At 44.5% G+C, this 25,947-nt stretch overlaps 1 long non-coding RNA gene across 1 annotated transcript; it reads right to left on the bottom strand.

Annotated features, from left to right (window-relative positions):
- Nucleotides 1-11,592: 11,592 nt before the first annotated feature.
- Nucleotides 11,593-17,549, bottom strand: LOC128651894 (uncharacterized). The gene is made up of 3 exons (XR_008401211.1): nucleotides 17,478-17,549; nucleotides 11,749-11,828; nucleotides 11,593-11,634 (listed from the first exon to the last, which is right to left on the bottom strand). It is a non-coding gene; the product is annotated as an uncharacterized LOC128651894 (long non-coding RNA).
- Nucleotides 17,550-25,947: the final 8,398 nt, after the last annotated feature.

The raw sequence follows: 25,947 nt of genomic DNA, 5'->3' as shown, positions 1-25,947 counted from the left end.
CCAATTGCGTATCCTATCTTTTCAATGGGATCTTCCTAACGCCGGTATTTAGAGTCTTGGCTGAAGTGAACGGTACACCCTCTACCGACAAGACTCCAGCCGCAGAAAAAAGTCAGTAGTTAAGAGCTTTCTGGGCTAACGCCAGTTTATAAAGCTCTTAACTACTTTGCTATAAAGTACACTAACACCCATAAACTACCTATGTACCCCTAAACCGAGGTCCCCCCACATCTCCCCCACTATAATAATTTTTTTAACCCCTAATCTGCCGACCGCACACCGCCGCCACCTACATTATCCCTATGAACCCCAAATCTGCTGCCCCTAACATCGCTGACACCTACATAATATTTATTAACCCCTAATCTGCCCCCTCCCCAATGTCGCCGCTACCTCCCTACACTTATTAACCCCTAATCTGCCGACCGGACCTCGCCGCTACTCTAATAAATGTATTAACCCCTAAAGCTAAGTCTAACCCTAACACCCCCTAAGTTAAATATAATTTTAATCTAACAAAATAAATTAAATATTATTAACTAAAGTATTCCTATTTAAAGCTAAATACTTACCTGTAAAATAAACCCTAATATAGCTACAATATAATGAATAATTATATTGTAGCTATTTTAGGGTTTATTTTTATTTTACAGGCAACTTTGTATTTATTTTAACTAGGTACAATAGCTATTAATTAGTTATTAACTATTTAATAGCTACCTAGTTAAAATTTACCTGTAAAATAATTCCTAACCTAAGTTACAATTAAACCTAACACTACACTATCAATAAATAAACTAAATAAATTAACTACAAATACCTACAATTAAAGACAATTAAATAAACTAAACTAAATTACAAACCCCCCCCACTAAATTACAAAAAATAGAATATTAGGCTAATTACACCTACTCTAAGCCCCCTAATAAAATCTAACCCAAACCCCCCTTAAATAAACCTAACACTACCCCCCTGAAGATCTCCCTACCTTGAGTCATGTTCACCCAGCCAGGCAACGATGGACCAAAAGAGGACATCCGGAGCAGCAGAAGTCTTCATCCTATCCGGGCAGAAGACGACATCCGGACCGGCAGGCATCTTCATCCAAGCGGCATCTTCTATCTTAATCCATCCGGAGCGGAGCCATCTTCTTCCAGCCGACGCAGATCCATCCTTCTTCACCGACGCCTACTCACCGAATGAAGGTTCCTTTAAATGACGTCATCCAAGATGGCGTCCCTCAAATTCCGATTGGCTGATAGGATTCTATCAGCCGATCGGAATTAAGGTAGGAAAAATCTGATTGGCTGATTGAATCAGCCAATCAGATTCAAGTTCAATCCGATTGGCTGATCCAATCAGAATGAGCTCGCATTCTATTGGCTGTTCCGGTCAGCCAATAGAATGCAAGATCAATCTGATTGGATCAGCCAATCGGATTGAACTTGAATCTGATTTTTTGATTCAACCAGCCAATCAGATTTTTCCTACCTTAATTCCGATTGGCTGATAGAATCCTATCAGCCAATCGGAATTCGAGGGACGCCATCTTGGATGACGTCATTTAAAGGAACCTTCATTCAGCGAGTAGGCGTCAGTGAAGAAGGATGGATCCGCGTCGGCTGGAAGAAGATGGCTCCGCTCCGGATGGATGAAGATAGAAGATGCCGCTTGGATGAAGATGTCTGCCGGTCTGGATGTCCTCTTCTGCCCGGATAGGATGAAGACTTCTGACGCTCCGGATGTCCTCTTTTGGTCCATCGGTGCCCGGCTGGGTGAACACGACTCAAGGTAGGGATATCTTCAGGGGGGTAGTGTTAGGTTTATTTAAGGGGGGTTTGGGTTAGAGTAGCGGTATGTGGGTGGTGGGTTTTAATGTTGGGGGGGGTTGTATTTTTTTTACAGGCAAAAGAGCTGATTACTTTGGGGCAAAAAGCCCTTTAAAGGGCTGGTAAAAGAGCTGGTTACTTTTTAATTTAGAATAGGGTAGGGACCTTTATTATTTTTGGGGGCTTTTTTATTTTATTAGGGGGCTTAGAGTAGAGAAAAATAAAAATAAACCCTAAAATAGCTACAATATAATTATTCGTTATATTGTAGCTATATTAGGGTTTATTTTACAGGTAAGTATTTAGCTTTAAATAGGAATACTTTAGTTAATAAGATTTAATTTATTTAGTTAGATTAAAATTATATTTAACTTAGGGGGTGTTAGGGTTAGACTTAGCTTTAGGGGTTAATACATTTATTAGAGTAGCGGCGAGGTTCGGTTGGCAGACTAGGGGTTAATACTTGAAGTTCGGTGGCGGCGATGTTAGGGAGGGCAGATTAGGGGTTAATACTATTTATTATAGGGTTTGCGAGGCGGGAGTGCGGCGGTTTAGGGGTTAATAACTTTATTAGAGTAGCTGCGAGGTCCGTTCGTCAGATTAGGGGTTAATAAGTGTAGATAAGGTAGCGGCGACGTTGGAGGGGGCAGATTAGGGGTTAATAAATATAATATAGGTGTCGGCGATGTTAGGGGCAGCAGATTAGGGGTACATAAGTATAATGTAGGTTGCGGCGGTGTCCAGAGCGGCAAATTAGGGGTTAATTGTGTAATGCAGGTGTCAGCGATGGCGGGGGCAGCAGATTAGGGGTTAATAAGTGTAAGGTTAGGGGTGTTTAGACTCGGGGTTCATGTTAGGGTGTTAGGTGCAGACTTAGAAAGTGTTTCCCCATAGGAAACAATGGGGCTGCGTTAGGAGCTTAACGCTGCTTTTTTGCAGGTGTTAGGTTTTTTTTCAGCCCAAACTGCCCCATTGTTTCCTATGGGGATATCGTGCACAAGCAATTTTTTCCAGCTAGCCGCTACCGTAAGCAACGCTGGTATTGAGAGTTGAAGTGGCGGTAAATATGCCTTTACGCTCCCTTTTTGGAGCCTAACGCAGCCATTCAGAGAACTCTAAATACCAGCATTGTTTAGAAGCAGCGCTAGAAAAATAAGACGCGTAGCTAACGAACCCCTTCAGCCGCAAAACTCTAAATCTTGTCTGTTTGCATGTTTCTTTTCAGCTTTAAAGTTGTGCATATTCAGTTGACATGTTAATAAACAATATAACTTTGACACTATGAAACTTGCACTCATATTAAAGATGTTCATTATAAAATTACTCAAATTTATATGATATTATTTATTGCACATATAATTTTAATTGATGTTAATTGTGACATGAAAAAACTTGCTTGCCAGCTAGGGTTGCCACCATGTTTTCCTGGACACTTATGAGTTACACATGCTGTAGGGTGTGCAGGGAGGAACATGTATTGTGCTGTTCATCAGCACTATTCATGTGATGCCCAGAGGCACAATACATGTTCCGCCCTGCTTACCCTGCAGCATGTGTAACTCATAAATGTCCAGGAAAACATGGCCGAGGTGGCAACCCTATTGCCAACACACAGTCGTAATCACTAATAAATGAATTAGCTGCCATGCTTTACTTTAGCTTTAGTAGCACCTGCAATGATCTCGGAAAATCCTTATAAGGATTCTCGTAAAAATCCTGTAATACAAATGTTACTTCAATTTTCTCATTTGTCTTCATGTATTTTTAATTGATTTTGAACAGTTTTCCTAATACAATTGGGGACTCTTCTTACTGATTGGAATAGCTAATAGAAAAAAAAAACCAATAAAAAACACCAGAGTTGCTATAGAATGATTTCATGTGCAAATTCAAACATTATGGCATGAGACCAGCAGTTGATAAGGTTAGTGTAGAGCCCAGCATGGGTTTGGAGCAGCTTTACTGCGTTAAGGCTCAGTAGAATGGGAGTGTGCTGCAGTGTTGGCAAGAATGTTGCAGGGTATTGGGAGGTCCTGGACTTACCTTTTAAAAGAAGGCAGCAGGAAGTAGCAGGTCTCTCTTTTTCCTGCTGCGCTGGTTGAAGACTCCTGTTTTTTGTGGTGCTGTCATTTTTGTCATGGAGCGATCCAGGATTTCATTGGTTCCGCCGAAGAGGCTTCGTGAGGAGTAAGAGGTGGAGGTCGCATCGAGGAAGAGGCAGCCTGCAAGAGAACAGATAAGTGTCTTAGACAGTGATGAGGAACTTATCCCACCCACACCTTAACAAGTGGCTAGGGCACCAGGGGTAGTGGAAGGCGGGACTCCAGTAGCTGCAGGCAGGGTACCTTTAGAACCTAGGGTACTTGTGATGGATGGGGGCACCGTAGGCCCCAATGCAGTTGAGGTTTCGCCGGGAGTGCAGGGGGGCCCTGGGTGGGCGTGGATGCGACCTAGAGCACAGAGGGGAGTTCCGGTACAGCTGTGCCCTCCCCTACCTCCCTCCTACCTGATTTGGGCCTGGTCAAAATGGAAGCTGCGTTGGCAGCCATCTTGTGGTAATTGGCGTTGGCAGTGGGAGCTTCGTCGGGTGGATCGTTGGGCGTGGAGCGGCCTGGAGAGCTTTGGGTTTCTTTACCTGGGCTTTCAGGGTGTGGCGGGCTTTCCGGTTTGGTCGTTGCGCCGAGCGGCAGTGGTCTGGCGCAGGGTGATGTCACTTCCAGTCTCTTTGCTGGGGATGACATCACTTCCGGTTTGACGGGCCAGCATGATGGAGGGACACAGGAGCGCAGGCGGCAGGAAAAGAACCTCCCAGGCAGGTAAGGAAGTACCTCTGCCTCGTGGCGCAGCTGTGAGGGGTTGCAAGTCTGAAAGAGGTCAGCGTGGGTCAGCTAGCATGCCAGGCAGGGCATATATAGTAGAGGGGACACACGGGGGGCCTCACAATTAGGGGTTACACATGCCTATGTAAGAGGGGCCTTTCAGGTGAGGGGACTCACTGTAGAGCCTGGTGGTGAGACCATATGAGCAAGGAGAGCAAGCAAGGCACATAGACAGAGCTTACAAGAGGGTAGGAGTAATCTTGGGCAGCAACCTTTAACAGGGGCTCTGGGCACTGTGGGGTCGGTTGAAGGTGCAGTGAATGAGGGCAACTTGTCTGAAAGCAGGTTGGGGCTTAGGCCCAGTATTCAAGCAGCGATCATCGTGGTGGAGTGTGTGAGTGTGATAAGCCAGTTAGATGGCGCAGCACGAGGATGCAGCTGCAGATAAGTTTGAGGAGGACAATTGGGGAGATGAGGCTGAATGGGAAAATGATATGGCGTTGCAAGTCAATAATGCCACTATGCCTGGCCCTGTTTTCCTAGGCACTGAGAGAGTGCCTCATGGAGTGGGGGTCAGTGGTGAGCAAAGAGTGTCTGAGCGAAATGCAAGTGTGATTGCCACAAGATAGGGGTACTCCCAATCTCTTATCTCTGTTGCAGGAGGGGATGGCAGGTGCTCAGTCTCGGCAGAGACAGAAATAGAGCAATTTGGGGGCCTTCTTTCTGGATCACTAGCCACAGCAGCGGCTACCAGCCTTCAGGAAGGAGCGAAAAAATCGGTACCTGGGCCTAATGCAGGTGAGCTAGTTGTTTTGTCTCATGTACGTTCTGTATTGCCTGATTCTTCTGATGACTCAGGGTCGAGTGTGAGGGAGCCCTGGGGTTAGAGGGGAAAGGGCAGAAATGTATGTTTAGGATGCTGAAGCAGTTGGTGGCAAGCCAAGCTCAGTTGAGCAGAGGGGTGCTGGGATCTTTGACCAGGGTGTCATTGATAGCAACAACAACTCCGGCCCAAGAGGGTAATGCTTGAGAGCAAGGGAGATGAAGAAAGGGGCAGTGCAAAGCAGAATTGCGGCACTGGGGTTTTTCTACTGGCTGTTGGGTTCGACAAATCCTGCCAGTTCCTTTTTGGTTCGACAAATACTATGCGGCTGGGGGCATGTAGAGTTTAGGTGGGTCAACCAAAGGGAACCCATCATGTTTAAGAGGTTGCAAAAGCTGTAACAAGTCTTGTCGGCTGTTTGTACGTCGAATTGCGAAGTTTGTCTTTTCAAGGCGGCCTTCGTGGTGGTGTTTTTTGCAGCTCTAAGGGTTGGGGAATTAGATTCTCCTTCTAAAGCCAGCGCGGGGGGAAGCGTGCAGTTCAACCATGTCAAATTATATAACAAGGTTGTGATGTTGTTTATACCAAAGTTGACCAGGAAGCACTGGGGTTTGGCTGTTGCTGTGTGTGCAGCCCACGAAGGAGTATCTTAAAGTTCGACCGGAATATCTTAAAGCTCGCCCGGCAGGGAGTATTCAATTTTTTGTGCATGAAGACGGAACATCATTGTCTTGTTTTCAATTTAGCACAGTGTTGCGCAAAGCAGTGATCGGTGTGGGTCTAGACCCTACTTGAATCGCACCACACTCCTTTTGTATAGGTGCGACCACATCTGCTGCAACTTGCGGGGCTTCGGGTAACAAATTTAAGTTGTATATTAGGCCTCTTTCTCAATTGGGGCTGTAGGAGTTGTTGAGCTGTTGTAATAGTTGTTTTGGGACACATTTTGTTGTACGAATCTAATTTATTTGTCTTTATTTCAGGCAGTTCCAGAGCGGTTTAAGTGTGGATAGTAGGACATTCGTACATCCACTGGGCCTCTATCAGAGCACTTAATTCCTCCATGGGGAAAAACCTGTGTTTTTCTCCCACAAGGGCATCACTGAGATGGTTGGGTAGGAGGGTACTTGGCTGGAAAGATCTTCCTGCCCTGTTACAGGAGGCACATAAGAGATGGGGTGTCCCACATATCATAGTGTTACATCAGGGTCGGAACGATTTAGGGGAAATTCCTGCTCTGGAGCTGATGAAAATGATGCAATCAGATATAGCATGGCTTAGAGCCTGGATCCCAGGGGTAAGGATAGGGTGGTCCAATGTAGTTGCACGTCTTCATTGGAGACACATGTCTTCCTCAGGGGAAGAGTACACAAGAAGGTAAATCGTGTGGTGGGAAGATTGGTTAGTGAGTCGAATGGCTTTGTGATTCGACTCACATGACAATATTACGTTCAATAAGAAAAATTTATTCAGACCTGACAGAGTTCCTCTGAACGATGTAGGTATGGATTTGTTTTTAAATAATTTAAGGCTCACTTTGGCAGCCCACCTTTAATGTGGTAGTGATTGGATTCAGAGGGTGGCGGCAAGAGTCATTTTGTCATGGTGTCTCTTGTAGCGGGAGGTCTTGGCCCCTGGGTTACACCTTACGACAAATAATGAGGTGGAGTGATGACAACGCTGAAAGGAAAGGCCTACAAACTCTAGGTATGTGCCTATGGTGTCCTTCTCGAGTAGGCAAGGTCACGTGAGCTCCCTGCAAGCCCCTTAGTGTCATTGCAGTGGGTGGAGCTCCGAGGGCTCCATCGCACATTCCGGTTGGGGCCTTGACCTCATGTTTAACTTGAGTAGACAAGTAACTCAATGCATCGCCATCCCAGTTAACAGTCGGTTATCTGTTGTCATGTTATATAAACACGACCGCTTGCGGTTTTTACCCACAATCTGTCTCTTGTGTTTATTTAAGTTATGCCAAGTTATATTAGTAGTTAAGTTAATAGTTGGCTGCACAGGTAATGACAACTTGGGCCTTTAATCCCTTAGGTAAAGTATTAACTGAATGACCTCATATGTTGTTTATTTTTTTGCACCAGTGTCCTCAATGTTATGCCACAGACAATAGTATCAGCCTGGGAGTGAACACAGGAATTGAGAAGGAATTGATGGCCTTAAATAAGGTGACAACAGATTTCCCAAACCTCAATTAAGGACACCTCAGACCCAAATTCGGTACACCGCATAAATGTTGAGGAGGTGTTAAAACTTTTAAATAGTTTACTTACAATGGGCCAGATTACAAGTGTGCTAATTTATTTTTGCTTGCACGCAAACTTCTCTTTTAACACGGGCGGGTTAGCACAAGTATTACAAGCTGAAAGTAAAAAGTTTGTGGGCGAGCAAACTTTAGGACTTAGGTTATCACAACCATGTTAACTTCTCCCCATGAACTTCAGTGGAGCGCTTTTAAAGAGAAAAAAAACACTTATTGCTCGGGAGCTAACCTGACACCGCATTATCCCAACTGTGCTAAAGCCAAAGGTAGTTATGAATATTTAACATTCCAATGTTCTTTACATAAAAGAAAATGTTCTTTTTATTTTTAACATTTTATTCTTATATATATATTCTTATATATATCTAGTGGCAAAATATAATTTACTGTAAGGGGTTATAAAAAAATGTCCCCGGATTTCATTTTAAAAATCTGGTTACCTTACCTTACACTTTTACTGTAGCTGTTTCCGCGCAAGCCTTCAGGCTCGCCAGAAACAGGAGTTAAGAAGCAGCGGTCAAAAGATTGCTGCTCCTTAACTGGTCCGCCACCTCTGAGGCAGCATTCATCCCGATCAAATCTGCAGGGCGTGGCATTGCACAAGCATTTCACCAGAAATGCTTGTGCAATGATAAATGCCAACAGCGTATGCTGTCGGCATTTATCGATGTCTGCCCAATGGTAAATCGGCCCCTAGGTCTTGAAGCATGCTAATATGTTGAGCGCAAACGTTTACTTTCAGTTTGTAATATACGCACTAGTTAGCCTGGGTGTGATATTCCTTATTGCCTCCCACACTAACAATAGCGTGCCACTTGTAATCTAGCCCAATGAAAAATAGTAAAAACTATTGCTAAGATAAAACTGTTATTATCTTAACTTTAAAATAAAGAAGAAGAAGCTGTATTTTTCACAGCTGTGAAATTCCTAAGGAGGTCTTCATCAGAAGAATTTAAAAAAACTTAACACAAATTTACCTTAGTCACTAACATTGTCTTCAGAGTGTCCACACAAAGCTGAGTTTTGTCATTAGTCAATATGCAATTCATGAGGGAAAACACCCTCTCAGTGGCATAAATGGTTCCAGTTATCATTGGTTGTCATCTGCCTCTGTATGCCAACCCATGTTGTAGCTGTAATTGCTCCAGACCCCGACATTTATCACCTGTCTATGTATGCCAGTACATGCGGTAAGTGCACCTACATATTTAATTTAAACTGAGATACTAACACATGCTTAGTTTACCAGTCTTACTCATGTTTATGGTTTTGCAAACAGATTGCCATACTTCCTGTGATGAGAGTGGGACGTGACGTCACCAGATGGGGGCGTGGTTTAGGGCCGTTATTGTCTATGCGGCAGTTACCAAGTTAGATGTGTTGTACAAGCTGTATACTTCTATGCTCTGCAATAAAATAATGTTGTACCTTCTATGCTGTGTCCTGCATCTCATGACATGGTGTCAGAAGTGAAAGTAATGACGACGTTGAAGTTTACCCCACCTGAGCCTTTTGATTTCTCTCAGCCTGCAGCTTGGCCCACATGGCGTCAGCAGTTTCAATGCTTCAGGATTGCTTCCAAGGTGGACAAGGAGAGTGGTGAAGTACAAGTTAATTATCTTTTATACTCTATGGGGAAAGATGTGTGCAATGCCTTTACTTTCCAAGAAGGGGAAGAATTTGACTTTGAAATAGTTATGAACAAACTCAGTGCTCACTTTGTGCCCAAAAGACATGTGATTCATGAGAGGGCTTGTTTTCACAAACGTGCTCAGCGTGTGGGAGAATCTGTGGAGTAATTTGTGCGCAGCCTGTATGAACTAGCTGAATTCTATGAGTTTGGTGTTGCTAAAGAGGAGCAAATCAGAGACAGAATAGTCATAGGAATTGTAGATGCTGAAGTCTCACTGAAGCTACAGTTGGAGGCTGATTTAACATTGGATGGGGCTATTAGGATGGCCTGCCAGAGTGAACTGGTGAAAAAGCAAAGTGCTAATCTGAGGTCCGAGAGTATTGTGGATGAAGTGCCGCAGTTCAGGAGAACTGCTAGTGAAAGGCACAGTGTGAGCGGTAGACCAAGGGCAACAAATAGGCCCAGAAGTGGATGCAGGTGAATAGTGACCAGGAGGGTCAAGAAGTGTCCTTTGTAGGGTCTGTTGTTGAATGGTCTGGTTCAGATGAAGATTAGTGGGTTACTCTAACAGTAATGGGAGCCAAAGTTGCCTTTAAGATTGACACAGGAGCAGACATCACTGTTATGTCCCTTGCAGCATTTATAAAACTGCCTCGACAGCCTCAGCTGGCGAAAGTTACAACAAAAGTTCATAGTCCTGGTGGCCGCATCGATTGCGCATTGATATTTCTTGCCAGCTGCGAGTACAAGCAGAGGAAATTCACCATGTGGGTACATGTGATTAGGTGTCAGTGTGTTAACAACCTATTGAGCAGAAAAGCAGGCTGTGGTTTGGGCCTGGTAGCCAGAGTGAATGAGATTTCAGAAGACATGTTTGGTGAATTGGGAGTACTGAATTGCAACCCAGTCCGAATATCACTTAAAGGTGACGCAGTCCCATACAGCATCACCACTACTCGTAGAATACTGTTCCTGCTCATGCCTCAAGTGGAGAAGGAACTTCTGCGTATGAAGAATATGGGAGTTATTGAAGAGGTTGTTGAAGCAACTGACTGGTGTGCCCCCATTTTGCCTGTTGCGAAGAAAAACGGGAAGGTATGCATCTGCGCAGACTTGAAAAGGCTGAATGATGCAGTAAAGAGAGAGAGATATGTGCTGCCGACACTTGAAAACATAGCTCCAAAATTGGCTGGGGCGAAGTTCTTCTCTACACTGGATGTTTCCAGCAGCTTCTGGAAGATTCCTCTAGATCCGAAGTGCAGCAAACTTACTACCTTCATTATACCGGTAGGTCGGTTTTGTTTCTGCAGACTCCCCTTTAGAATATCCTCTACTCCTGAAATCTTTCAAAGAGAGATGAGTTCTCTCCTAAGGGACCACAAGGGCACGGCAGTCGTCATGGATGACATTTTGGTGTATGGGTCTACATTGGATGAACATGATCAGCGATTGAGCTGTGTGCTGCAGACCATTAGAGAGTCCGGGCTGAAATTAAATAAAGAGAAATGCCATTTTAGGAAGGCTGAGATATGTTACTTTAGGCGTATTATCAATGGGGATAGCATCAAGCCGGACCCTGATAAAAGCCTTGCTATTGAACAGATGAAAAGTCCTTCTGATGTACATGAGATGAGACAAATATTGGGTATTGTGAATTATGTGGGCAGGTTCCTTCCAGATTTATCCACAATACTACACCCTATCACAGAGTTGCTAAAGAAACATGTTGCCTGGGTCTGGGGACCTTCACAGGAACTGCCCCAGTGTTGGGGTTCTACGACCCTTCCAAAAAGACTGTGGTTAGTGCTGATGCGAGCAGTTATGGGTTATGGTCTGTCCTCCTGCAGTTGAATGAGAACAAACTACAGCCCATCGCCTACTGTTCCCGTACACTGACAGCTGCAGAGTTGCAATACACCCAAATTGAGAAAGAGTGCCTGGCTACAGTTTGGGCCTGTTAGCGCTTCCAGCGTTACCTAGTGGGTTTAAAGAAATTTAGTATGGAGACTGACCATAAACCGCTAGTCCCTCTAATCAACTCCTATGATATTGACAAAACACCTCTAAGATGCCAGAGACTTCTGATGAGGCTGCTCAGGTTCAACGTTCAGGCAGTGCATGTGCCGGGGAAACAACTGGTAGTGGCAGATACACTTTCCAGGCTCCCACTGGCTGCTGTTGAAGAATCTTCAATGGAATCAGATGTAAAAGTGTATGTAGATTCAGTTCTGGCATCCAAATCCATTTCGTCAGGGAAGCTAGAGCAAATAAGAAAGGAGACATATTTAGATACAGAACTTCAAGAAGTTATTAAGTACATAAAAGAAGGTTGGCCCGAGAGCCGGGCAGCCTGGATGTCTTTAAGTTCTTACCAGTCAGAAAGGTCGCAGCTCACGGAGCTGGATGGGTTGGTGCTGTTCCAGGACCGCATGTCAGGGTGCCAGGAATCAGACTGAGACGAGAAGTGCAAAAATAATCACAACTTTATTAATAGCAAAAAATAATAAAAAGTCCACAAGTCAAATAACAAGCCAGGAGTCAAAACTAGAGCTGGTAGTCAGACAAGCCGAGTTAGGAGCCAAAGCGAGTAGTCAGACGAGCCGGAATCAGGAATAAGGAGAACAGCAGAGTCAGGAACAAGCCAGGGATCAGGAACCAGGAGGGACGTCAGACAGCCAGGTAATACACAGGAGCTCTCACAAACAAGTCTGAGACAACGCAAGGGCAAAGCATACTGAACAAAGGCCCTTTAAATAATAAGTGATGACATCACAATTCTGAGACTGCATCCTGTCTCACATGGATGATGTAAACCAGTCTGGCCATAAAAGGAAGTACAGGAAGTGAGCAGCATCTCCCAGAATGCACCAAAGTCAGCAAGAGAGGTGAGTAAAATGGCTGCCAGCAGCACATGGCAAACAAGTCAGGAAAAAACCCTGACAGTACCCTCCCCTCAACGACCCCTCCCCCGCGGGAGGACAAAAGGCTTATTGGGGAAATGGCATGGAAGGCACAGAGGAGGGCGGGAGCATGAACATCAGAGGAGGGAACCCATGAACGCTCCTCTGGACCGTAGCCCCTCCAATGAACCAAATACTGTACGTGGCCCCTGGACATACGAGAGTCAATAATGCTGCTGAGCTCATACTCCTCATGGTTGTCAACAATGATAGGACGGGGACAAGGCAACACAGTGGTAAACTGATTACAAACCAATGGTTTCAAGAGGGAGACATGAAAAACATTGGAGATGCGCATTGCAGGAGGAAGGTCAAGAGTGAAGGCCACAGGATTGACCCGTCGGAGTATTCGAAAAGGACCAACATAACTGGGAGCCAGTTTATTGGAAGGCACATGAAGGTTCAAGTTGCGGGAGGACAGCCAAACTCTCTCACCAACCTTGTAGGAAGGTGCAGGCAGACGCCACGATCAGCCTGGAACTTTTGGCACTGCATAGAATGATGAAGGCAATCCTGAATGTGCACCCACGTGGAACGGAGTTGCCAGAGATGCTCCTCCAAAGCTGGAATACCCTGAGACATGAATGAATCGGACCACAAGGATGGTTGAAACCCATAATTCGCCATGAACGGGGATAACTTGGAGGAAGCATTAATAGCACTATTACGAGCAAACTCTGCCCAAGGTAACAGTTAAGACCAATTATTGTGGTGATCTGAGACATAGCAATGGAGGAACTGTTCCAGAGCTTGATTAGACCGTTCCGCAGCCCCATTGGATTAAGGGTGATATGCAGAGGAGAAGGAGAGCTGCATCCCCATTTGAGCACAAAAGGAACGCCAAAATCTGGAGACAAACTGGCTACCACGTTCCGACACTATCTCCTTGGGTAACCCATGTAAACGGAAGAACTCACGGGCAAAAATTGGAGCAAGCTCCTGAGCGGTAGGCAACTTTTTCAAGGGAATGCAATGTGACATTTTAGAAAAACGGTCAACCACCATAAGGATAACAGTATTGTCATTGGAAACAGGGAGCTCGACAATGAAGTCCATGGAAAGATGTGTCCAAGGACGCTCACCATTAGCAATAGGTTGAAGAAGACCCACAGGAAGACGTCGAGGAGTCTTACTCTGTGCACAAACTGAGCAGGTGGCAACATACGCGGCAACATCAGAACGAAGACCTGGCCACCAGAATTGTCGAGTGACAGACCAAATCATTTGGTTCTTGCCTGGGTGACCTGCGGCTGTAGCATAGTGGTAAGTGTGCAAAAGTTTAGTTAGAAGATTCTCAGGAACAAAACACTTACCACTAGGTTTCTCAGGAGGTGCATTGGTTTGTGCAGCCAGGATCTCCTCCCCCAAGGGAGAAGTCAAATTAGTACTTATGGTAGCCAAAATATGGTCAGGAGGTATAACTGGAGTAGGTACAGACACCTCCTTGGACAGAGGTGAAAATTGTCGAGAGAGGGCATCAGCCCTAACATTCTTACTACCAGGCAGGTAGGAGACCACATAATTAAACCGAGACAAAAATAGCGCCCATCTGGCCTGTCGGGGCGACAAACATTTTGCTTCAGATAGATACGTTAAATTCTTGTGGTCAGTAAGAATGATCACTGGCACGCTAGTACCCTCGAGAAGATGCCTCCATTCCTTGAGTGCCAAAATTATGGCCAGTAATTCCCTGTCGCCAATTTCATAATTGCACTCCGCTGGAGACAATTTCTTAGAGAAGAAACCACACGAATGCAAGGAACCGTCAGGTGTAGGACGTTGAGACAAGAGAGCACCTACTCCAGTCTCAGACGCATCGACCTCAAGAATGAAAGGCAGGACAGGGTTAGGATGAGCCAGAACTGGAGCAGCATCAAAGGCAGTCTTAAGACTATCAAAGGCCTTAATGGCAGTAGGTGACAAATGGAGTGGATCATTCTCTTTACGGGTTATGTCTGTGATAGGTTTGACCAAGGAAGAAAAGTTTTTAATAAACTTTCTATAGTAATTGGCGAACCCCAAAAAACGTTGAATAGACCGAAGACCAACTGGGCGAGGCCACTGCAGATAACTTGTCAGGATCCATGGAGAACCCTGCAACGGAGATAACATAACCTAGGAAGGTTACTTGAGTCTGATGGAACTCACATTTCTCGAGTTTACAAAACAGGCTATTCTCACGTAGTCTCTGAAGAACCCGTGTAACATCAGAACGATGAGCCTCAATTGTGGGTGAGTGTATGAGGATGTCGTCTAAGTACACCACAACACACTGTTGCAACATATCTCGTAGGACATCATTAATAAATTCCTGGAAAACAGCAGGAACATTACATAGGCCAAAGGGCATTACAAGATACTCATAATGCCCGCTCCTGATGTTAAATGCGGTTTTCCATTCGTGGCCCTCCTTGATCCTAACGAGATTGTACACTCCTCTCAAATCAAGCTTAATAAAGACCGTAGCTCCCTTGAGGCGGTCAAAGAGTTCCGTAATGAGCGGAATAGGGTAAGCATTCTTAATGGTAAGACGATTAAGACCCCTATAATCGATGCATGGTCTTAACTCGCCACCCTTTTTCTTCACAAAGAAGAAGCCAGCCCCTGCAGGAGAGCAGGATTTGCGGATGATCCCCCGCGACAGAGCATCGAAAACATACTCCTCCATAGCACAATTCTCTGCAACAGACAGAGGGTAAACCCGGCCCAAGGAGGAATGGCTCCGGGTTGCAGGTCTATGGCACAATCGTAAGACCGGTGAGGAGGCAATGTACCAGCACGCACCTTGTCAAAAACATCTAGGATCTCTCGGTACTCCTCTGGCAATTGAGATACTGAAGAAGTGCACAAGACTTTAACTGGTTTCTGAGGACAAGTGGAAATACATTTCGGAGACCATGACAAAATTTCGGACCTGCGCCAGTCGAGACTGGGATTGTGCTTTTGGAGCCAGGGATAACCCAGAACAACCAGAAAATGCGGAGAGTTTATCACCTGGAACTGGAGGGTTTCAAATTGGAGAGCCCTAACAGCCATGGACAACGGAGCGGTTTCATGAGTAACGAGTGTGGGCTGAAGGGGCCTGCCATCAATGGCCTCAATAGCAAGCGGAATGGACCGAGGCAAAACAGGAATGGAGTGCTTCGATACAAAAGCACTGTCAATGAAATAGCCCGCAGCACCGGAGTCAACAAGAGCCTGGGTGACTATGGAGGAGTCCACCCAGGAAAGGACAACCGTGACCAAAGGTTTCTCCTTTAGCGGTTCCGGGGACAAGGATAAACCACCTAAGGTCTGCCCCCAACAGGACCTTAGGTGTGAGCGTTTCCCGGCCGTGTAGGACAAGACTTCAAAAGGTGGCCCTGTAACCCACAATAGAGGCAGAGCCCCTCCCTCCTCCTAAAGGCCCTCTCCGCCGCAGAGAGATTTGTAAATGCCAACTGCATCGGCTCAGCAGTACCTGGTGACTCGGGACCAGGAGGCATGGGAGGAGAGGGAGGCATGGGTGGGAACGAACACGTAGGAGACAACGGTACAGGAGGCTTCCGCAAGCGCTCCTTGAAAGAAGGCCTCTCACTTAGTCTGATGTCAATTAGGATGAAAAAAGACACCAATGCCTCGAGATCTTCTGGTAAATCTCTGGCAGCAACTTCGTCTTTAATCGCATCAGAGAGCCCGTGAAAGAAGGCGGCAACAAGGGCTTCATTGTTCCAGCCTACCTCTGCTGCAAGTGTACAGAACTCAATGGCATACTGAGCAACAGATCTTGTACCTTGCTGAATGGACATGAGTCGTTTAGCAGCAGAGGAGGAGCAAGCCGGAACATCAAATTCCTTTCGAAAGGAGGCCACAAATTCAGGGTAATTTGAAATCACAGGTTTATTAGTCTCCCACAAGGGATTAGCCCAGGCAAGAGCTGTGTCAAAGAGTAACGAGATGAGAAATCCCACCTTAGCTCTGTCAGAGAGAAACACCTGAGGTAACATCTCAAAGTAAATGCCCACCTGGTTCAAAAACCCTCTGCACTGATTAGGATCGCCTCCATATCGCTGAGGTAGAGGTGCAGAACCGGACAAGCTCCTGGTAGGACTAGGTGCAGCAGTGGAAACAGGAGCAGCCATAACTTGTGGGACACTTAAGTCCAAATGTGCAGTGCGAGTCAGCAGGGTTTGCAGGGCTATTGCAAATTGATCCAAGCGGTGATCCTGTTCATCCATCCTGGAAATTATGTCAGGTAAAGGAGGATTATTAGCACCATCAGGATTCATGGCCCTTGCATAATGTCAGGGTGCCAGGAATCAGAATGAGACGAGAAGTGCAAAAATAATCACAACTTTATTAATAGCAAAAAATAATAAAAAGTCCACAAGTCAAATAACAAGCCAGGAGTCAAAACTAGAGCTGGTAGTCAGACGAGCCGGAATCAGGAACAAGGAGAATAGCAGAGTCAGGAACAAGCCAGGGATCAGGAACCAGGAGGGACGTCAGACAGCCAGGTAATACACAGGAGCTCTCACAAACAGGTCTGAGACAACGCAAGGGCAAAGCATACTGAACAAAGGCCCTTTAAATAATAAGTGATGACATCACAATTCTGAGACTGCATCCTGTCTCACATGGATGATGTAAACCAGTCTGGCCATAAAAGGAAGTACAGGAAGTGAGCAGCATCTCCCAGAATGCACCAAAGTCAGCAAGAGAGGTGAGTAAAATGGCTGCCAGCAGCACATGGCAAGCAAGTCAGGAAAAAACCCTAACACTGCATTGTTATTCCTGTTAGCATGCGGCAGGAGATGTTAAGCAGGATTCATGATGGCCACTTGGGCATTACAAAGTGCAGAGAAAGGTGTAATAAACTGAGTTTAATTAACAACAGAATTAAGTAGAGTTTGCCTTCTAAGAATAAGTAAATGCAAAACAGTTCCAGTATTAGGCAAAAGTCTCAGGATAATATTCACTTGAAATATAGTTATTTGTGTCACTGAATTAACCACAACAGAAAGCTTAAAGGGTTAACTCTGTGACTTGCTATTTTCCCAAGCTACAGACTGTGTGTGGAAACATAAGCAGATAACACACAATAGTCTGGTAGGCAGAGAGAGAATATAACAGAAATATGCAGTAAGGTAAATTGTACTCACAGCTCCCATGCAGCACGGAAGGTACTAAACACACAGACCGCAGTAAGATAGCAGGCAGCTGGTAGTTCTGGTCTGGTCACAGGGGAGAGGAGTTTGTTTGTACCTGGAAAACCTCAGTGCGGTGCAAAGAAGGAGAAGCTGAGGTAAGGAGGTTTGTCTGTGTGAGAGCCACGCTCTCGTCTGTAGCTGATGACGTCAGCAGGAAGCACAGTAGTTGAGAAACTGACAGGAGCAGGCAGCGTTAGTGAGAGCTGAGAATAGGTCAGACGTAACAACAAGGAAATTCCTTAGGAGGTTGGTCTGCAATAATCCAGCAATGTGATGTCTGGGAGGCGGCCTTAAATAGGGGAGAATAGCCAGGCTTAAAGGAACAGCACAAGTAAGTAATCATAAGCCACAACACCTTACAAAGGGCAGCTACGGCAGTATGGTGGCCTGGGATCAGTTCTGACATCGCAAGCCATGTGTCAAAATGTGCCTTATGCCGGGAACGCCGGCCTCAGAGAAGGGAGCCCTTGATTTCTACTCCGCTGCCTGCAGGCCCGTGGCAGAAAATAGCTGCTGATTTGTGCAAACTGCACAGGAAAAAGTACCTAGTCTTGATTGACTACTATCCAGGTATTTGGAGATTGCACCCTTGAATGAGATCACAAGTCTAGCCGTTATCACTCGTCTCAAGAGCTTGTTTGCCCAGTGGGGCATACCAATGGAGTTAGTGAGTGATAACGGAATGCAGTTTGCTTCCACGGAGTTCAGTTCTTTCAGCAGTGAATATGATTTCGCCCATTCTACGTTGAGTCCACATTGCCCGCAGGCCAATGGAATGGCTAAAAGGGCAGTTCAAACAACAAAGTTCATTTTGAAGCATTCTGAGCTGTATCTAGCCCTCTTGGCGAATAGGGCGACTCCCATTCAAGCAACGGGTTTTAACCCGGCACAGCTGATGCTAGGACATCAGATTCACACCACTTTACCCTCTGTGGGTGTCTTCCAGCCAACTAGCTATGTTCCTCGGGACGAGGTCCTTAAGAGGGATGAAGAGGCTAAAAGGGGCTATTGAATCTTCTACGACATGAAACACTCTGTGAAGCCCTTGCAGGAGCTGAATGTGGGGCAAAGTGTCAGAGTTAAACTGGATGATGAGAAGAAATGGAAGACACCTGCCACGGTAATTGGACGCTCTCCAGAACCAAGGTCTTATGTAGTCCTTACTGATGGAGGAACAGTCACACGTCGAAATCGAAGACATCTTCAGCCAGTACCTGAGAGTTTGGGACTGGATGCCTCAGTACCACTGCCGGTGGGATCCCCTGTTTTAAGAGGAGTGCCTTCCCCTCAGCAAGATCACAGCGGGGATACTTCTCTGCTTCCAGCAGACTCTCAATCACCTTCTTCTGTATCAGAGGACAGTTTATGTAAAATGACATCAAGTGGAAGGGTGGTGAAACTTCCAGCCCGATATCGGGATTAGCACTAGTTAGAGCAGTGACCGGAAGTATGGGCAGAATAATCCCATGGTCACTGTGGACTAGGGTAGTCTACCCCTATGTTTAAGTCAGGATTGTATTTCATGTTGTTTATATATATTCTCTTTAACTTGTTATTTGTTGTATACTAAACAAAACTATTTCTGTATGCTTCTTGTATACCTTGTTATGTGATGTATATATATAAAAAAAATGTATGCTTTGTCCTTTGAAAAGGGGCAAGATGTGATGAGAGTGGGAAGTGACTTCACCGGATGGGGGCTTGGTTTAGGGCCGTTATTGTCAATGTGGCAGTTACCAAGTTAGATGTATTGTACAAGCTGTATACTTCTATGCTCTGCAATAAAATAGTGTTGTACCTTCTATGCTGTGCCCTGCATCTCATGACACTTCCTACTCTGCATGAATTGAAAACTATATATGACGGATGTGTAAGATGTAGTCAGAATGACATTAAGAGTACAGTCAGAATAATGAGATGCTACATACACAACTTTACAAGCCAGATAACACATTTACATATATAGTACATGTATAACAAATTATAAAGTTAGTAGCCAGGAACTCAATGGTATAAGCTGTGACTACGCAATTTGGAAAACTCGGCTATCACATATAAGTATAGAACTACCCAAGCTCCGGACACACTGTACTTGGCACAGAAGATCCCTGTAAAGCAGTGGCAGACAGGCATTGATCACCACTTTGAAGATCACCAGAGCTATGTTGCCTCACTCTGCATCCACTAGTGTCTGCTCAAGCTCTGTGTTTAGTAAACCAAGTGGAAGCTCCCAGTAAAAATGGACCAGACTCATTATACCCTCCTCCACCATCTTCATGCCAACCATGCTGTAGAAGGCATGGAGCAACTACCATTTCTTGCTTTCACTCGGAATGTAAACTGTTGTAAGCATCAGCAACACCTGCTGGATTGGAGAAGTATCTGCACCTGATTTTGTGGAAAGTGGAGTTGGTTCTCTTGTTATTTACACACTGGGACAAGGGGCAAAATAAGGACAATCCAGAACAGCGCAGCTTAGCCTTTTAAAAAATAAGGGACAGAATGACCAAAACAACTAGCTAGACTAATTGTAAAGAAGTACACAATTCACTATAGCTCCACGATAAGAAGTATATATTAACTCAGCAAGACTGATAAGGAATTTATTAGAAAAATATTATTCCATTGCATTCACACATTACTATATTTATTAGAAAATATAAGTCACAGCCAGAAATAATCATTCATACAATAGCTTAAGCTATGTTTAAAAACACTTTAACCAGGTTAGTATTAAATATAAAGTTGCCAAAGAGATACTCATGGATAATAAATTTCAGCCAACAGTTAAAAAATTAAATAAACTAAGCCCTTACAATCCGAGGGCTAAATTAAGCTTATATTTTTATAATTAATGAGACTGTTGGGCTGAAGTAAGTAGTAAGAGTATATCAGTTAACTATTATTTAACCATGGTAAGCAAGTTAAAAAGGAGTAGCTTTTTTATTTTAACTTGCTTACCATGGTTAAATAATAGTTAACTGGTATACTCTTACTACTTACTTCAGCCCAACAGTCTTTAGTTATTATCTTTGGCAACTTTATATTTAATACTAACCTGGTTAAAGTGTTTTTAAACTTAGCTTAAGCTATTGTATGAATGATTATTCCTGGCTATGACTTATATTTTCTAACTAACGGTAGATTACGAGTTTTGCGTTATAAAGGGTGCGGTGCAAACTTGCACTTTATTGTCACCGCTCACTTACCTACAGCGCTGGTATTACAGGTTTTCAGAAACCCGGCGTTATTAGGCAAGAAGTGAGCGTAGAGCAAAATTGAGCTCCATACCGCACTCCAATACCAGCGTTGCTTAAGTCAGCGGTGAGCAGGTTTTACGTGCTCGTGCACGATTTCCCCATAGACATCAATGGGGAGAGCAGGCTGAAAAAAAGCCTAACACCTGCAATAAAGCATCGTAAAGCTCCGTAACGCAGCCCCAATGATTCCTATGGGGAAACTAAATTTATGTTTACACCTAACACCCTAACATGAACCCTGAGTCTAAACACCCCTAATCTTACACTTATTAACCCCTAATCTTCCGCCCCAGACATCGCCACCATCTACATTATACTTATTAACCCCTAATCTCCCACCCCCAATGTCGCTGCAACCTACCTACACTTATTAACCCCTTATCTGCTGCCCCCGATGTCGCCGCCACTATAATAAACATATTAACCCCTAAACCGCTGCACTCCCGCATCGCAAACACTAGTTAAATTAACTAGTTATTAACCCCTAATCTGCTGCCCCTAACATCGCCGCCACCTACCTACATTTATTAACGCCTAATCTGCCGCCCCCAATGTTGCCGTCACTATACTAAATTTATTAACCCCTAAACCTAAGTATAACCCTAACACCCCCTAACTTAAATATAATTCAAATTAATCTAAATAAAACTTACAATTATTACCTAAATAATTCATATTTAAAACTAAATACTTACCTATAAAATAAACCCTAAGCTAGCTACAATATAACTGTTACATTGCATCTAGCTTAGGGTTTATTTTATTTTACAGGCAAGTTTGTATTTATTTTAACTAGGTAGAATAGTTAGTAAATAGTTATTAACTATTTACTAGCTACCTAGTCAAAATAAATACAAATGTACCTGTAAAATAAAACCTAACCTGTCTTACACTAACACCTAACCTTACACTACAATTAAATCAATTACATTAATTAAATACAATTACCTAAATTACGAAAAAAACAAAACACTAAATTGCACAAAATAAAAAAAGAAAATTTATGCTTACCTGATAAATGTATTTCTTTTTTGACACGATGAGTCCACGGATCATCTTAATTACTAATGGGATATTCACCTCCTGGTCAGCAGGAGGAGGCAAAGAGCACCACAGTAGAGCTGTTAAATAGCTCCTCCTTTCCCTCCCACTCCAGTCATTGGACCGAAGTTAGGAAGAAAACATATCCACAAACTGTCTATAAAAACAGGGTGGGCCGTGGACTCATCGTGTCAATTTTTTTTTTTTTTATCAGGTAAGCATATATTTTCTTTTCTTCTATTAAGACACGATGAGTCCACGGATCATCTTAATTACTAATGGGATTTAATACCCAAGCTAGAGTACACAGATGATGCGGCAGGAACAAGACAGGGAACCTAAATCGAAGGCATCACTGCTTGACGAACCTTTCTCCCAAAAACTGCCTCAGCAGAAGCAAAAGTGTGAAGAGAGAACCAAGTTGTAGCCTTGTAAATCTGTTCCACAGAAGCTTAATTTTTGAATGCCCATGAGGAAGCAACAGCCCTTGTGGAATGAGCTGTAACTCTCTCAGGAGACTGCTGTCCAGCAGTCTCATATGCAAAACGTATGATGCTCTCCAACAAAAAGGAAACAGAAGTAGCCGTAGCTTTTTGTCCCTTGCGTTTTCCAGAGAAAACCACAAAGAAGAAGACTGACGAAAGTCCTTAGTCGCCTGCAGATAAAACTTCAAAGCACAGACCATGTCCAAATTATGCAAAAGTCTTTCCTTCTTAGAAGAAGGATTAGGAGGGCACAACAATCTCCTGATTAATGTTCCGATCAGAAACAATCTTTGGAAGAAATCCTAAGTTGGTACGCAAAACTATCTTATCTGCATGTAAAATAAGATAAGGAGACTCATACTGCAATGCCGAGAGTTCTGAAGAAAATATCCACAAGAAATAAAACCTTCCAAGATAACAACTTAATATCTAAGGACTGGAAAGGCTCCAACAGAGCCCTTTGAAGAACATTGAGAACTAAAATAAGACTCCATGTAAGGAGTAACTGGTTCGAACACAGGCCTGATACTAATCAAGGCTTGACAAAAAGACTGTACCTCTGTGACATCCGCCAGATATTTGATAAAGCCGAGATTAGACCCGTTAGGGAACTGTCAGGGTGCCAGGAATCAGACTGAGACGAGAAGTGCAAAAGTAATCACACCTTTATTAATAGCAAAAGAATAATAAAAAGTCCACAAGACAAATAACAAGCCAGGAATCAAAACCAGAGCTGGTAGTCAGATGAGCTGAGTCAGGAGCCAAAGCGAGTAGTCAGACGAGCAGGAATCAGGAACAAGGAGAACAGCAGAGTCAGGAACAAGCCAGGGACCAGGAACCAGGAGGGACATCAGACAGCCAGGTAATACACAGGAGCTCACACAAACAGTTTGAGACAACGCAAGGGCAAGGCATACTGAACAGAGGCCCTTTAAATAATAAGTGATGACATCACAATTCTGAGACTGCATCCTGTATCACACTGATGATGTACACCAGTCTGGTCATTAAAGGAAGTGCAGGAAATGAGCAGCATCACACAGTATGCCCCAGAGTCAGCAAGAGAGGTGAGTAAAATGGCTGCCAGCAGCACATGGCAAACAGATCAGGGAAAAAACCCTGACAGTACCCTCCCCTTAATGACCCCTCCCCCGCGGGAGGACAAAAGAGTTATTGGGGAAACGGGCATGGAAGGCATGGAGGAGAGCGGGAGCATGAATATCAGAGGAGGGAACCCATGAACACTCCTCCGGACCGTAGCCCCTCCAGTGAACCAAATACTGTACGCGGCCCCTGGACATACGAGAGTCAATAATGCTGCTGACCTCATACTCCTCATGGTTGTTAACAAAGATAGGATGGGGACAAGGCAACACAGTGGTAAACCGATTACAAACCAATGGTTTCAAGAGGGAGACATGAAAAACATTGGAGATGCGCATTGCAGGAGGAAGGTCAAGAGCGTAGGCCACAGGATTGACCCGTCGGAGTATTCAAAAAGGACCAACATAACGGGAGCCAGTTTATTGGAAGGCACACGAAGGTTCAAGTTGCGGGAGGACAGCCAAACTCTCTAACCAACCTGGTAGGAAGGCGCGGGCAGATGCCTACGATCAGCCTAGAACTTTTGGTGCTGCATAGAAAGATGAAGGCAATCCTGAATCTGCACCCACGTGGAAAAGAGTTGCTGGAGATGCTCCTCCAAAGCCGGAATACCCTGAGACATGAATTAATCGGGCAACAAAGTTGGTTGAAACCCATAATTCGCCATGAACGGGGATAACTTAGAGGAAGCATTAATAGCACTATTACGAGCAAACTCTGCCCAAGGTAACAGTTTAGACTAATTATTGTGGTGATCTGAGACATAGCAAAGGAGGAACCATTCCAGAGCTTGATTAGACCGTTCCGCAGCCCCATTGGATTGAGGGTGATATGCAGAGGAGAAGGAAAGGTGGATCCCCATTTGAGCACAAAAGGAACGACAAAATCTGGAGACAAGCTGGCTACCCCGGTCCGACACTATCTCCTTGGGTAACCCATGTAAATGGAAGACCTCATGGGCAAAAATTGAAGCAAGCTCCTGAGCGGTAGGCAACTTCTTCAAGGGAATGCAATGTGACATTTTAGAAAAACGGCCAATCACCATAAGGATAACAGTATTGTCATTGGAAACAGGGAGCTCGACAATGAAGTCCATGGAAAGATGTGCCCAAGGATGCTCACTATTAGCAATAGGTTGAAGAAGACCCACAGGAAGACGTCAAGGAGTCTTATTCTGTGCACAAACTGAGCAGGAGGCAACATACGCAGCAACATCAGAACGAAGACCTGGCCACCAGAATTGTCGAGTGACAGACCAAATCATTTGGTTCTTGCCTGGGTGACCTGTGGCTTTAGGATAGTGGTAAGTGTGCAAAAGCTTAGTTAGAAGATTCTCAGGAACAAAACACTTACCACTAGGTTTCTCAGGAGGTGCATTGGTTTGTGCAGCCAGGATCTCCTCCACCAAGGGAGTCAAATTAGTACGTATGGTAGCCAAAATATGGTCAGGAGGTATAACTGGAGTAGGTACAGACTCCTTTATGGACAGAGGCAAAAATTGTCGAGAGAGGGCATCAGCCCTAACATTCTTACTACCAGTCTGGTAGGAAACCACATAATTAAACTGAGACAAAAATAGCGCCCATCTAGCCTGTCGGGGCAACAAACGTTTTGCTTCAGATAGATAAGTTAAATTCTTGTGGTCAGTAAGAATGAGCACTGGCACGCTAGTACCCTTGAGAAGATGCCTCCATTCCTTGAGTGCCAAAATTATGGCCAGTAATTCCCTGTCGCCAATTTCATAATTGCACTCTGCTGGTGACAATTTCATAGAGAAGAAACCACATGGATGCAAGGAACCGTCAGGCATAGGACGTTGAGACAAGAGGGCACCTACTCCAGTCTCAGACGCATCGACCTCAAGAACGAAAGGCAGGGTTAGGATGAGCCAGAACTGGAGAGGCAGCAAAGGCAGTCTTAAGACTATCAAAGGCCTTAATAGCAGTAGGTGACCAGTGGAGTGGATCATTCTCTTTACGGGTCATGTCATTGATAGGTTTGACAAAGAAAGAAAAGTTTTTAATAAACTATCTATAGTAATTGGCGAGCCCCAAAAAACGTTGAATAGACCGAAGATCAACTGGGCAAGGCCACGGCAGAACTGCAGATAACTTGTCAGGATCCGTGGAGAACCCTGCAACGGAGATAACATAACCTAGGAAGGTTACTTGAGTCTGATGGAACTCACATTTCTCGAGTTTACAGTTTACAAAACAGGCCATTCTCACGTAGTCTCTGAAAAAACCCGTGTAACATCAGAACGATGAGCCTCAAGTGTGGGTGAATGTATGAGGATGTCGTCTATATACACCACAACACACTGTTGCAACATATCTCGTAGGACATCATTAATAAATTCCTGGAAAACAGCAGGAGCATTACATAGGCCAAAGGGCATTACAAGATACTCATAATGCCCGCTCCTGGTGTTAAATGTTGTTTTCCATTCGTGGCCCTCCTTGATCCTAACGAGATTGTACGCTCCTCTCAAATCAACTTTAGTAAAGACCGTAGCTCCCTTAAGGTGGTCAA

The sequence above is a fragment of the Bombina bombina genome, chromosome 3 (genome assembly GCF_027579735.1).
Source record: "Bombina bombina isolate aBomBom1 chromosome 3, aBomBom1.pri, whole genome shotgun sequence".
Lineage (NCBI taxonomy): Eukaryota > Metazoa > Chordata > Amphibia > Anura > Bombinatoridae > Bombina > Bombina bombina.
The sequence above is the reverse complement of the archived record's forward strand: the minus strand, read 5'-3'. Positions and strand labels throughout refer to the sequence as shown.